Below are 12,822 nucleotides of genomic sequence, written 5' to 3' on the forward strand. Positions count from 1 at the left end.
TTCAGTATTTGTTTGTGTCTGTAGCTCTAACCATTACTTAATTTTAGTTACTGCTAATACTTTTTTCATTTTCTCAGTTTATTCTCTTCCGTTCTGAAATAGTTCTATTGCAGTTATTAGTCTCTCCTTTAGTTCATTAATCACCCATCTCTTCGGTTTAAATTGTTCATAACAAAAATCACTATCAGTATCACTTTAGCAAATTTCAATCTAATTGTAGCTTCCTACGATAATCACTACCAGTATCACTTAAGTAAATTTCAATTTAATTCTAGCTTCCTACGGTAATCTATTAATTGTTAAGCTTACTTCTCTCTGCTGGCAGCATCGGCCTCTTAAATCACTCCCCTTTCCCTTATTTCCACCCTAAGCTGTTTCAAATACGCTAATTACATTTCTCCTCTTACGACAGAGGATACACAGTGACACACAGCCGTCACTATTTTGGTCATATTCTCCTTGCACCGAATACCACTAATCCATTTTCTATACTCCCGCAACCTCATGAAATCTCTTGCAGTCGTCTTTCTTTCGGCACTCTCGCAGCCACAAACAGGGCGCGCAAAATCTCGGACACCCCTGTGTTATGTCACTTGGCGGAAGCAGCGGCCAGTGCCCCTCGCGGCAGGTGGTGCCTAACAAAGGGACAAACCAGTCTGCCACCCTACTCCAGGCTGCTCAGCGGAACGCGTCAGAGCTTTTAGCAGCCCACTGCAACATCCAGTCTTTACCTGCACATTACGAAGAACTTAGCCTCCTCTTCAACCAACTAAACTACCACGTAATCCTCTTATCCGAAACGTGGTTGAAACCACACATATCCTCTGCATCTTTTCATCTCCCAGGGTACACATTTCTTAGGGCAGACAGATCAAAAAAGCGAGGTGGCGGAGCCGGCGCGTATATACGAACAGATCTCAAAGCGAAAGTCTTATGTACGTCAAATCCTGCTGAAGAAAAAGAGACTGAATTCATGTTCATTGAAATAAATATACAAAGTCGGAAATTCTTGACTGGCATCGTGTACAAGCCGCCAAAAATAAGCTCAATGAGTTCCTTCCAGTCGGAATTACATTCACTTCAGTGTCAATACGAACATGTCATCGTAATGGGTGACTTGAACATAGACCTGCTAAGAGACACTCCCTCCGCAATAAACACAAGAAGACTGTTTAGTTGCAATAGCATGAACATTCTTCCATTACAACCTACACACCATACAGCGCAGTCATACTCTTATAGATGTAATCGCAACGAAACAGACTGACAAAGTAAGAGATGTTGGTCAAACATCGGCCCCTGGCCTCTCAGCACATGATGTAATATTCCTGGCCTACTCTGTGCAGCCCCCAAGGATCAAATCGCGTTACATAACTTGTAGGAACATGAAACGTATTGACCTTGACGCTGTAACAGCCGATTGCTCAGAAATCTCATGGCATCAAATAATCAGAAAACCTACAATCGACGGCAAAATTAATGAACTTGGTGATAAACTCACTGCCCTCTATGACAAACATGCACCTGTGCGCACAATCCGTGTAAGAAAATCTCCTGCTCCATAGCTGACAGCTGAATTACGTCAAATGATGACTAATAGGGATGCTGCCCACAGGCGTTTCAAGGCAGATCCGAAACCCGAGCGTTTCGAAGAATATAGAAAGCTACGGAACAGAGTGAAACAATGCATTCGCAATGCTAAAATCAGGCACGCTCGCTCCCTTGTATGCAGCGATCTGACGCCCACGACTCTACGGAAGAATCTCCGTAGCTTGCGGGTCGGAAAGACAAAATCGGAAACTACTTTTCATGTGTCAGCTAACGAATTAAATGAATTCTTCTCTGCACCTCTGAATACCAGCACAGCTGATAATTACCGTCCACAAGAATCCCCAAACAGGATAACTAACAACGATACCTTCCATCTAAAACATGTAACAACAAATACGGCAAGAAAAGCAATAATGAGAATCTCTTCTGATGCAATAGGCAACGACAGTATCGGTATAACCATGATTAAGAATGTTGCCGATATCTTAGTACCTGTCTTAACTGACATATTTAATTTTTCCCTCGTGAACGGAATATACCCCACTGCATGGAAAAGAAGCATAATTCGACCCATCCCTAAGATCGAAAACCCGCAACTGCCTAGTGATTACCGACCAATTAGCATACTGCCTGCTGTTTCCAAAGCACTTGAATATATTGTTCATGACCAAATCACTGAACACTTGCATGAATTCAGCCTATATGACAAATTTCAATCCGGTTTCCGTAAACATCACAGCACAAACACTGCTCTAATTAAAGTAACTGATGACCTGAAATATACCATCGACAATCGAAAGGCAACAATATTGACGCTACTGGACTTCAGCAAAGCTTTTGACACTGTTAACTTTGACATATTGCTCAGAAAAATGCAACAGCTTAATTTCTCTGATAGTGCAATGAGATGGTTTGAAAGCTACTTAAAAGACAGACAGCAATGTGTTGTCTGCGTAAATGAAAAATCTTCCTGGAAACATGTTTCCTCGGGAGTGCCACAAGGATCAGTCTTAGGAACACTTTTGTTTTCTTTATATGTCAACGATATTTCGTCGGTTCTGTCCTCCTGTAAATATCATTTCTATGCCGACGACCTCCAGCTCTACCTAAGCGTCAGACCTGAAGATGTAAACACTGCAATCGCTCAGATGAAGGATGATCTGTCTTCAGTAGTGACATGGGCGAAAAACCTGGGCCTTAAACTAAATGCAAAAAAGACGCAAGTAATCTTAATAGCCCATCAGAAATTAATAAGTTCAGATTTCCGCGAACGGCTACCTCCTATTCTGCTCGACGGTACTCCAATACCATATCAGAAAACAGTGAAGAACTTGGGTGTAACTTTGGATGAGCATCTCAACTGGGCGGAGAATACAGTCGCAGTGTGCCGAAAGACGTCTGCTTGTCTCTATGCTCTCAAAAAGTTTTGGAACATATTTCCACAGGACTGCCCACTCACAAAACAAAAACTTTTGTAAACTCCTTCTCAGTTGCCGCTGTCCGCCTCTGGAACAAACTGCCCCTTACCTTGCGCAAAATTCAATCTCCTGCTGCTTTTAAGAAGAAGCTGAAGCATTTCCTACTATCATCCTCATAACGTTCTCCACAAAATTAATGTACAAGGCCAATATTCTCTTCTGTCAAATGGCAAATCTAGCATCTCCTATCTTGCTCCTGAGATGCCTTCCTCTTCATCTATCTCTATTAGCCACGCAATCTTCTTTTCCTTTATATTTCCTGAATTATGTTTCATCATGTCTCTCTATTCTTCTCCTCCCTTCACCATCAGTCTCCCTCATACTCCCTGCTGCTAGCACTCCTATCTAAAATCTGTCTCTTCAGTAATGTCTAATTATAATAGTACTTATGATCTAAGAATATAAACTCTATATGTATGTATTTTTCCAGGTGTACCTTTCTAATTGTTTATTTCGCTTTTTGTACTAGATGTAGTTTAACATACCTACTAAAACATATGAATGTAAAACAAGTAGAATGCCTGGTTAGATGTAAGAGTGGGCCTGATGGCCCTAATCTTGCCAGGTTAAATAAATAAATAAATAAATGTGTGTGGTGACATTTCGATGACCGTAGGAAATAAAAGCATGTTAGGTAATCCATCTGCTCACGTGAGGCCATATTTCACACATGGTTTTGTGAACTGTTATAACTGTCGGATATTGGCCGACAACAATCCTAATGGGGTGCAAGAATAGGACAGAAATACCTAGAAACTGAACGTGTTGTCAGGTATGACCCAGACTAAGAATTACGGGCCATTCTTTTTTGCAGAGCTATCTATGATACGTACTACCCACCTTGGCATGCTTGAGCTTCTCTTGGAAGCGCAATGCGAGTCTAATGGTGTTCTGAATTCCGTTGTGAACCAGCAGGATGGAATTCCTCTCTGTTTTGCTCTCATTGTTCCAGATTACCTCAACCACATTTTCCTTGGATGATATGCGGGTCGAACTTCACCACGTATGTGGGCTCCGAGGTAGCCTTATCTTACCCGCTTTATTCTTTGCGTCGGGTTGTTCCATGTGTATACCTGTCCCGGGCGTCAGCTGTATGATCTGACTGTGGAGGCGTTTTACAGCGTAGAACCTGATCAACTACAAATTCCATTCCGGGCTACGGCGGAAAGGCGGTCTATATGCATTGACATGCAGCGTGGCTATGTCGAATGTTAATGATCTCTAATGCCTCATACCATGTCTTGTTATACAGGTACAGCCGGCCGGGGTGGCTGAGCGGTTCTAGGCGCTACAGTCTGGAACCGCACGACCGCTACGGTCGCAGGTTCGAACCCTGCCTCGGGCATGGATGTGTGTGATGTCCTTAGGTTAGTTAGGTTTAAGTAGTTCTAAGTTCCAGGGGACTGATGACCTCAGAAATTAAGTCCCATGGTGCTCAGAGCCATTTGAACCATTTATACAGGTACATGTTTTCTGTAATAAACATGGGCTTCATGAAAACGAATGCTAACTTTTGGGATATTAAGGTTCGTCACTGTCCCAGTCAGATGGAAAATACTCATGAACCTGTCGACCGAGTGTGTTGTAAGCCACTTGTTTTGTGGATGAATTACATTTCCTTCAGATTCTTTGAGTGTGTCTCAGTCTGGAATTCCATTTTCCTGCTTGCTGCTATTGTTGGATGTGAGGTCCGCCAGTTATGCAAAACACCGTTTTTCCTCAGTACAAAACATGTTTCAGCATCACTGTGCCATCGTCAGTGGGTTTTCGTTTTTATTTATTCTGTAATGTGAACATTTTTGTTAAATGATAACAGAATAAATAAAAACGAAAACCCACTGATGATGCCACAGTGGTACCGAAACATGTTTGGGTACTGAGAAAAAACGGTGTTTTGCATAACTGGCGGACCTCACATCCAACAATTTTAACTGTAAACACGGCCAACTCAAGGAGCTACAAATCAAAATGATGAATACTGCTTGCTACTTGTTTTACGTGGCCTTTACATTTTAGATCGCTCCTGTTGGTTTCTCCTAGGTATAAGGGGCACTCAAATGAAAATGAGAGAGATGGGAAAAAGGTAAGATTTTCACTATTTCAAAAGTAATTGACATAGCTGATAGTAAATGTATCCCACCGTGAGATAAGACGATCAATACCTCCATGGAAAAATGTTTGCGCTTGCCTACGGAACCAAGATTGCAGCCAGGCCTCCAAAGCGAGGTGGCGCAGTGGTTCGACACTGGACTCGCATTCGGGAGGACGACGGTTCAGTCCCGCGTCCGGCCATCCTGATTTAGGTTTTCCGTGATTTCCCTAAATCGCTCCAGGCAAATGCCGGGATGGTTCCTTTCAAAGGGCACGGCCGACTTCCTTCCCCGTCCTTCCCTCATCCGATGAGACCGATGACCTCGCTGTCTGGTCTCCTTCCCCAAAACAACCAACCAACCAACCAGGCCTCCAAAACTACGGAAGTCGCATAGGAAGATATGAGGGCTTTATTGAGGACGTGTAAAGGCTTCAAGGGGAAATTTAAGCAGCGTAGTGGAAACAGCCTTCGCACCATGAGGGCACGCTAGCCCGTCCTTTCGCTGGGTAGCCCTTACACATTCTCCATGCACTCCCTATTTACTGCCACGCGATTTCCATATTTTTGGACTTCCGAAGAAAGACACTCGTGGCTGCCAATTTACTTCGGACGAAGAGGTGCACGTTTGGGCACAATCATGGCTCCGTAGCCAACCGCAAACATTTTTCCGTGTAGACATTGACCCTCTTGCCTCACAGTGGTATAAATTTATTACCAATTATAGCGAATATTTTTGAAATAACAGTTTTCTCACTTTTTCCCGTCTGTCTGTTTTTCATTTGACTGCTCCTTATATTTTACGGTAGTTCGTATTATCAGTGAGCATCCTTTATTTCCAATGATCTGTAGCCAGGAATGTAATCGAACAGTAGTGGGTCTCTTGGAGTATTTACGCGCAACCTTTCCTTACGTTCAGGTTCAACTGGCAGTTCCTGCACCAACTGTCGACCCTAAGGCGTTTCAGTCCTCCTATTGATAGCAGCATTGTCAACAACGACCCACGGAGTCTCTCACGTTATTCACTACATAACAGAAATGGAAAATACTAGCGAACCTATAACACTCCCTTGGGGAACTCCCGAAATTACCTTTACATTTGTCGATGTCGTTACATGAAGAACGACATGTTGAATTCTGTCTGCATGGAAGTCCTGTAGCCAATCACTAATCGTAAGTTGATGTCTTGATTTTTCTCAAATTTTGCTGTAGTTACCAAGTACAAAGGCACAAACGCGTCTCTGGCGGTCTTATAACCGGTATGCGGGCGAAATACGTTCCAAAATGACGCTCATAAAATCGGGATTTTTTTCTGGGGCCCAGCCTTCAGGTTCTGTTGGTGACAGAAAGTAGGGTCAAGTGTTTTGGACAGTCTTTGGGCTACGGACCAACATCCAACAGAAGGCTCGTCGTACTGTAAATATCGCGCACTATTGGCTCAAAGCATGAATATTACACATCCCTTCAGCTTAGGCAATTGGAACAACTCGTATGGTTCTTTCTGATTAGACGTGATATGCGGTGCACCTCGAGGGCTTATGTAGCCACCATTAGTTAATGGGCGGTTCCATAGAAAACCCACAAAAAAGGTTTCGTTGCCGTTTTTTCATACCAAAACCGAGCCACAGGTTCCAAAATGGCTATGCACAGAGAACGACTGAAGTTTATACGATATATTTCTATGATCCGGATCTTGAACAACCTTGAAAGTTTTGTTGATATCTTTATCCGTTTCCGAGATACAGAGGTTCGAAGTTAACCTACTTCTGAACGTGAAGTGCGCACGTAAAAACTGGTATGAGGCGAAAACGTAGTTCATAAAGTGACGTAGAAATACGCTGCAAAGTGTCTCCGTTGTCATCAGAGAGGCACTGGGAATCCTATGTTACTGTTATACTGAACCACATGCAAAATTTCTGAGGTGTAATATTACACAGTTCTACATTATTTCAATCGCACATTAGTGACCTATCAAAATTTTACTGACTCAAAGTTCTTTTTGTATGAGTAACATGCCCTGTTGTAGCAGGGAAAGGCTGGGAACCATCGGGAAAGTGCTCCTACCTGAGCACAAAAATAGCGAATATGCTCCTGTTTATTGAAAAAGTGGAGTCCTGGCTGCCTTATTCAACCTTCATCATTTTTAAAATTTTTCACAAAAAGTTCAGCATGCGAACATTTTCGCGCTTTTATATCCTGAGAGAGAGGGGACAGTGGAAATTGGAAAGTGACGGAAAAGTAATAAGATGGTAGGCAATGGTTGTGGTATAAAAAGACCGAAGGAGACCATGGCAGTGTGCGAGAAAGAGAAGGATTTAGTGGCAGTGGAACATTGTTCGCAGTGACAGAGTATGGTAGGAAAAGAGTGCCAGTTGGAGAGGAATGAGGACAAGTAAGAAGTGAAAGTGGGTGAGAGCCAGTGATAATGAGAGACAGAGTCTACAACAGTGATAACGAGTAACAGAGGGATAATGACAGTGAGAAGAGGCAGCAACAGTAGGAAGGAAAGAATGAGATATGAGCAGTAAGACAGAGGAAAAGGGAGAAACTGACAGTGAGGGGAGACAGTAGTATTGGGACAAAACGAAGGAGACTGCGGATGTGAGACGAGAGAGAGTGACAGAGAGACACAAAGAGATAATGAGTTGGGGTGAATGAGTATGTGAGAAAGATCAAGTGGGAGTGGAACGGTATGAGCGACTTACAGCGATGGATAAGTAGGTTTGAACGAGTTACAGTTAGGGCAGCTTGTGAGAGTGAGAGGTGTTGAGTTGTATGTTACACTACTGGCCATTAAAATTGCTAGACCGCAAAAAGAAATGCAGATGACAAACGGGTATTAATTGGACAAATATATTATGCTAGAACTGACATGTGATTACATTTTCACGCAATTTGGGTGCATAGATCCTGAGAAATCAGTACCCAGAACAACCACCTCTGGCCGTAATAACGGCCTTGATACGCCTGGGCATTGAGTCAAACAGAGCTTGGATGGTGTGTACAGGTACAGGTGCCCATGCAGCTTCAACACGATACTACAGTTCACCAAGAGTAGTGACTGGCGTATTGTGACGAGCCAGTTGCTCGGCCACCATTGACCAGACGTTTTCAATTGGTGAGAGATCTAGAGAATATGCTGGCCAGGGCAGCAGTCGAACATTTTCTGTACCCAGAAAGGCCCGTACAGGACCTACAACATACGGTCGTGCATTATCCTGCTGAAATGTAGGGTTTCGCAGGGATCGAATGAAGGGTAGAGCCACGCGTCGTAACACATCTGAAATGTAACGTCCACTGTTCAAAGTGCCGTCAATGCGAACAAGAGGTGACCGAGACGTGTAACCAATGGCACCCCATACCATCACGCCGGGTGATACGCCAGTATGGCGATGACGAATACACGCTTCCAATGTGCGTTCACCGCTATGTCGCCAAACATGGATGTGACCATCATGATGCTGTAAACAGAACCTGGATTCATCCGAAAATTGACGTTTTGCCATTCATGCACCCAGGTCGTCGTTGAGTACACCATCGCAGGCTCTCCTGTCTGTGATGCAGCGTCAAGGGTAAATGCAGCCATGGTCTCCGAGCTGATAGTCGATGCTGCTGCAAACGTCGTCGAACTGTTCGTGCAGATGGTTGTTGTCTTGCAAACATCCCCATCTGTTGACTCCGGGATCGAGACGTGGCTGCACGATCCGTTACAGCCATGCGAATAAGATGCCTGTCATCTCGACTGCTAATGATACGAGGCCGTTGGAATCCAGCACGGCGTTCCGTATTACCCTCCTGAACCCACCGATTCCATATTCTGCTAACAGTCATTGGATCTCGACCAACGCTAGCAGCAATGTCGCGATACGATAAACCGCAATCGCGATAGGCTACAATCCGACCTTTATCAAAGTCGGAAACGTAATGGTACGCATTTCTCCTCCTTACACGAGGCATCACAACAACATTTCACCAGGCACCGCCGGTCGACTGTTGTTTGCGTATGAGAAATCGGTTGGAAACTTTCCTCATGTCAGCACGTTGTAGGTGTCGCCACAGGTGCCAACCTTGTGTGGATGCTCTGAAAAGCTAACCATTTGCGTGTGACAGTATTTTCTTCCTGTCTGTTAAATTTTGCGTCTGTAGCAAGTCATCTTCGTGGTGTAGCAATTCTAATGACCACTAGTGTAGTTACCAAGTCCAAAGGCACAAATGCGTCTCTGGCGGTCTTATAACCGGTACGTAGGTGACAGAGGTTCCAAAATGACGTGCATAAAAATGGGATTTTTTTTCTGGGTCTCCTACCTCAGGTTCTGTTGGTGACAGAGAGTAAGGTCAAGTGTTTTGGATAGTCTTTGGGCTACGGACCGTATGTATATCCAACAGAAGGCTCGTCGTAGTGTAAGTATCCTGTACTACTGGCTCAAAGCATAAATATTACGCTCATTCAGCTTAAGTAATTGGAGACACTCGTATGGTTCTTTCTGATTAGACGTGGTCAGTGGTGCACCCCGAGGGCTTATGGAGCCACCATTAGTTGGTGGGCGGTTCCATAGATAACCCACAAAAAAGGTTTCGCTGCCGTTTGTCGCACTAAAACCGAGCAGCAGGTTCCGAAATGGTTATGCACAGCAAATGACTGAAATTTTTACGATATATTTCTAAGATCTGTATCTTGAACAACCTTGAAAGTTTTGTTGATATCTTTATCCGCTTCCGAGATACAGAGGTTCGAAGTTACCCTACTTCTAAACGTGAAGTACGCACGTAAAAACTGGTATGAGACAAAAACTTAGTTCATAAAGGGACGTAGCACGGAGAAGTATGCTGCGAAATGTCTCCGTTATCATCAGAGAGGCACTGGGAATCCTATGTTATTGTTGTACTGAACCACATGCAAAATCTCTGAGGCGTTTAATTACACAGCTCTACATTATTTAAATCACATATTAGTGACCTATCAAAATTTTACCGACTCATAAAGTTCTTTTCGTATGAGTAACGTGCCATGTTCTAGCAGGGAAAGGAAGGGAACCAGCGGGGAAGTGCTCCTACCTGAGCACAAAAATAGCGAATATGCTCCTGTTTGTTGGAAAAAGTGGAACTGAACCACATGCAAAATTTCTGAGGTCTAAAATTACACAGTCCTACATTATTTCAATCTCACATTAGTGACCTATCAAAATTTTACTGACTCAAAGTTCTTTTCGTATGAGTAACATGCCCTGTTGTAGCAGGGAAAGTTCGGAACCAGTGGGAAAGTGCTTCTACCTGAGCACAAAAATAGCGAATATACTCCTGTTTATTGAAAAACTGCAGTACTGGCTACCTTATTCTGCCTCCATCACTTTTAAAATTTTTCCCAAAAAGTTCAGCAAGCGAACATTTTCGCGCTCGTATATTCTGAGAGAGAGGGGACGGTGGAAGTGGGAAAGTGACGGAAAAGTAGTAAGTACTGGAAGGTAGTAGGCAATGGTTATGGTACAGAAAGACCGAAGGAGACAATGGCAGTGTGGGAGACAGAAGGATTTAGTGGCAGTGGGACATTGTTCACAATGACAGAACAATGCTAGGAAAAGAGTGCCAGTGGGAGAGAAATGAGGAGAAGTAAGAAGTGAAAGTGGGTGAGATTTTGGATTGGATTGTTTGGGGGAAGAGACCAAACAGCGAATTCATCGGTCTCATCGGATTAGGGAAAGATGGGGAAGGAAGTCGGCCGTGCCCTTTCAAAGGAACCATCCCAGCATTTGCCTGGAGCGATTTAGGGAAATCACGGAAAACCTAAATCAGGATGGCCGGACGCGGGATTGAACCGTCGTCCTCCCGAATGCGAGTCCAGTGTGCTAACCACTGCGCCACATCGCTCGGTGAAAGTGGATGAGAGCAAGTGATAATGAATAAGAGAGAGATAATGACAGTGAGAAGAGGCAGCAACAGTAGGAAGGAAAGAGTGAGATAGTAGCAGTAAGAGAGGGAAAGAAGGAGAAAGTTAGAGTGATAGGAGACTGTAGGAGTAGGACAAAACGAAGGAGTGCGTGGATGTGATACCGGAGACAGTGACAGAGAGACACAAATAGATAATGGTGTGAATGAGTATGTGAGAAAGATCGAGTGGGAGTGGAACGGTATGAGCGACTTACAGCGATGGATAAGTAGGTTTGAATGAGTTACAGTTAGGGCAGCTTGTGAGAGAGAAAGGTGGTGAGCTGTGTTAAAAGGAGCGGAAATATGTTCAAATGACAAAATGTTTGGTAAAATTTTTTAAGTTGCTGAGGGAGGTAAAATGAGGCAGCTGGTGCCCACTTTCCAGTCAGAGCCTTTAATACACAGGAGCATATTCTTTCCTTTTTTTATATAGCTCCGATAGAAGCACTTTTGCGCTGGTGGAATAAATACCGTAAGAGAAATACAAACAGTACTCGCCGCATATGTCGAATTATTTGCCTGAACATGTGAGATTCAAGCGCCCACCTTGGCATTTGTCTGCTGCGTACTTTTGTGACAGCTGGACATTAACAGTGCTCAAGACCCGCCCTCTTCAGGATCGTGTAATGACACCGCCTCAGATACAACGTGCGTTATTCGCGGCACCTCTGCCGATCACTCCGTATCTCGGCGCCCGCCGGATTCTTCGCTCCGCATGGGCAGTAGCAACTGGTGAGGTCCAGATCGAGTGACACCCGCGCCCGAGACCCAGAAATCGGTTTACGTGCGCAGCGCCGGATCAAGGCCGGCCTCCCCGTTAAGATTGTGGCCGACCTCTGATGCGCTTTTTCTCCCGACAACCTTGCGTGCGTCACAGGGGACGCGGCGCGGCGCGGTCCCGCAGGGAGACGTCCTCTACAAAGACAGTCGTTGTGATAAAACTGCATTCGTGCAGTTACTCGGCGTACTTAACCGTAATTACGATATGGAAGGGCGGAGCCGGCCGGGGTGGCCCAGCGGTTCTAGGCGCTAAAGTCTGGAACCTCGCGACCGCTACGGTCGCAGGTTCGAATCCTGCCTTGGGCATGGATGTGTGTGATGTCCTTAGGTTAGTTAGGTTTAAGTAGTTCTAAGTTCTAGGGGACTGATGACCTCAGATGTTAAGTCCCGTAGTGCTCAGAGCCATTTTGTTTCCAAGATGAACCTTGCTGTGTGTCAGACATTTTATATCACAGGGTAAGAGATGAAAAAGTTTGATTGCAGCATGGTGCACCCCTTTTTGTGCTAATCATCCTTAATGTAGAGTAATTTATGTCATTTTTTCTTCTGCTACGGTAATTATGCACATCATTGTTCCTTTTTAACTGTAATTAAAAATTTTAGGTGTACATATTGATGAGAATTTACACTGGAAAACTCCTAAAACAGCTTAGTTTAGCCACATCTGACCTTTGAATCACTGAAAATCTTGGTGAGGGAATATATGTACTCTGAACCAGTAGTCAAAGCACCTGATTCCTTAAAGAAATATCTGCAACATGATCGTGAGCGAACACCACATATTATTCTTCCAACTCGTTTTTGAGCAACGAAGACTTTTTTCTTAAAGATGTTTTAAGTGTATGACACTGTTAAATGAAAATACGCAAATATGTGAGCTTACTGATTCATCTCCTCACCAAGATTTTCAGTGATTCAAAGGCCAGATGTGGCTAAACTAAGCTGTTTTAGGAGTTTTCCAGTGTAAATTCTCATCAATATGTACACCTAAAATTTTTA

At 44.0% G+C, this 12,822-nt stretch overlaps 1 protein-coding gene across 1 annotated transcript in view; it reads right to left on the reverse strand.

Moving 5' to 3' along the window:
• Nucleotides 1–12,822, reverse strand: part of LOC126237475 (uncharacterized) — a 555,798-nt gene that overhangs the window by 259,298 nt on the left and 283,678 nt on the right. The gene's annotated exons all lie outside the window — the stretch shown is intronic.

The sequence above is a fragment of the Schistocerca nitens genome, chromosome 2, assembly GCF_023898315.1.
Source record: "Schistocerca nitens isolate TAMUIC-IGC-003100 chromosome 2, iqSchNite1.1, whole genome shotgun sequence".
NCBI lineage: Eukaryota > Metazoa > Arthropoda > Insecta > Orthoptera > Acrididae > Schistocerca > Schistocerca nitens.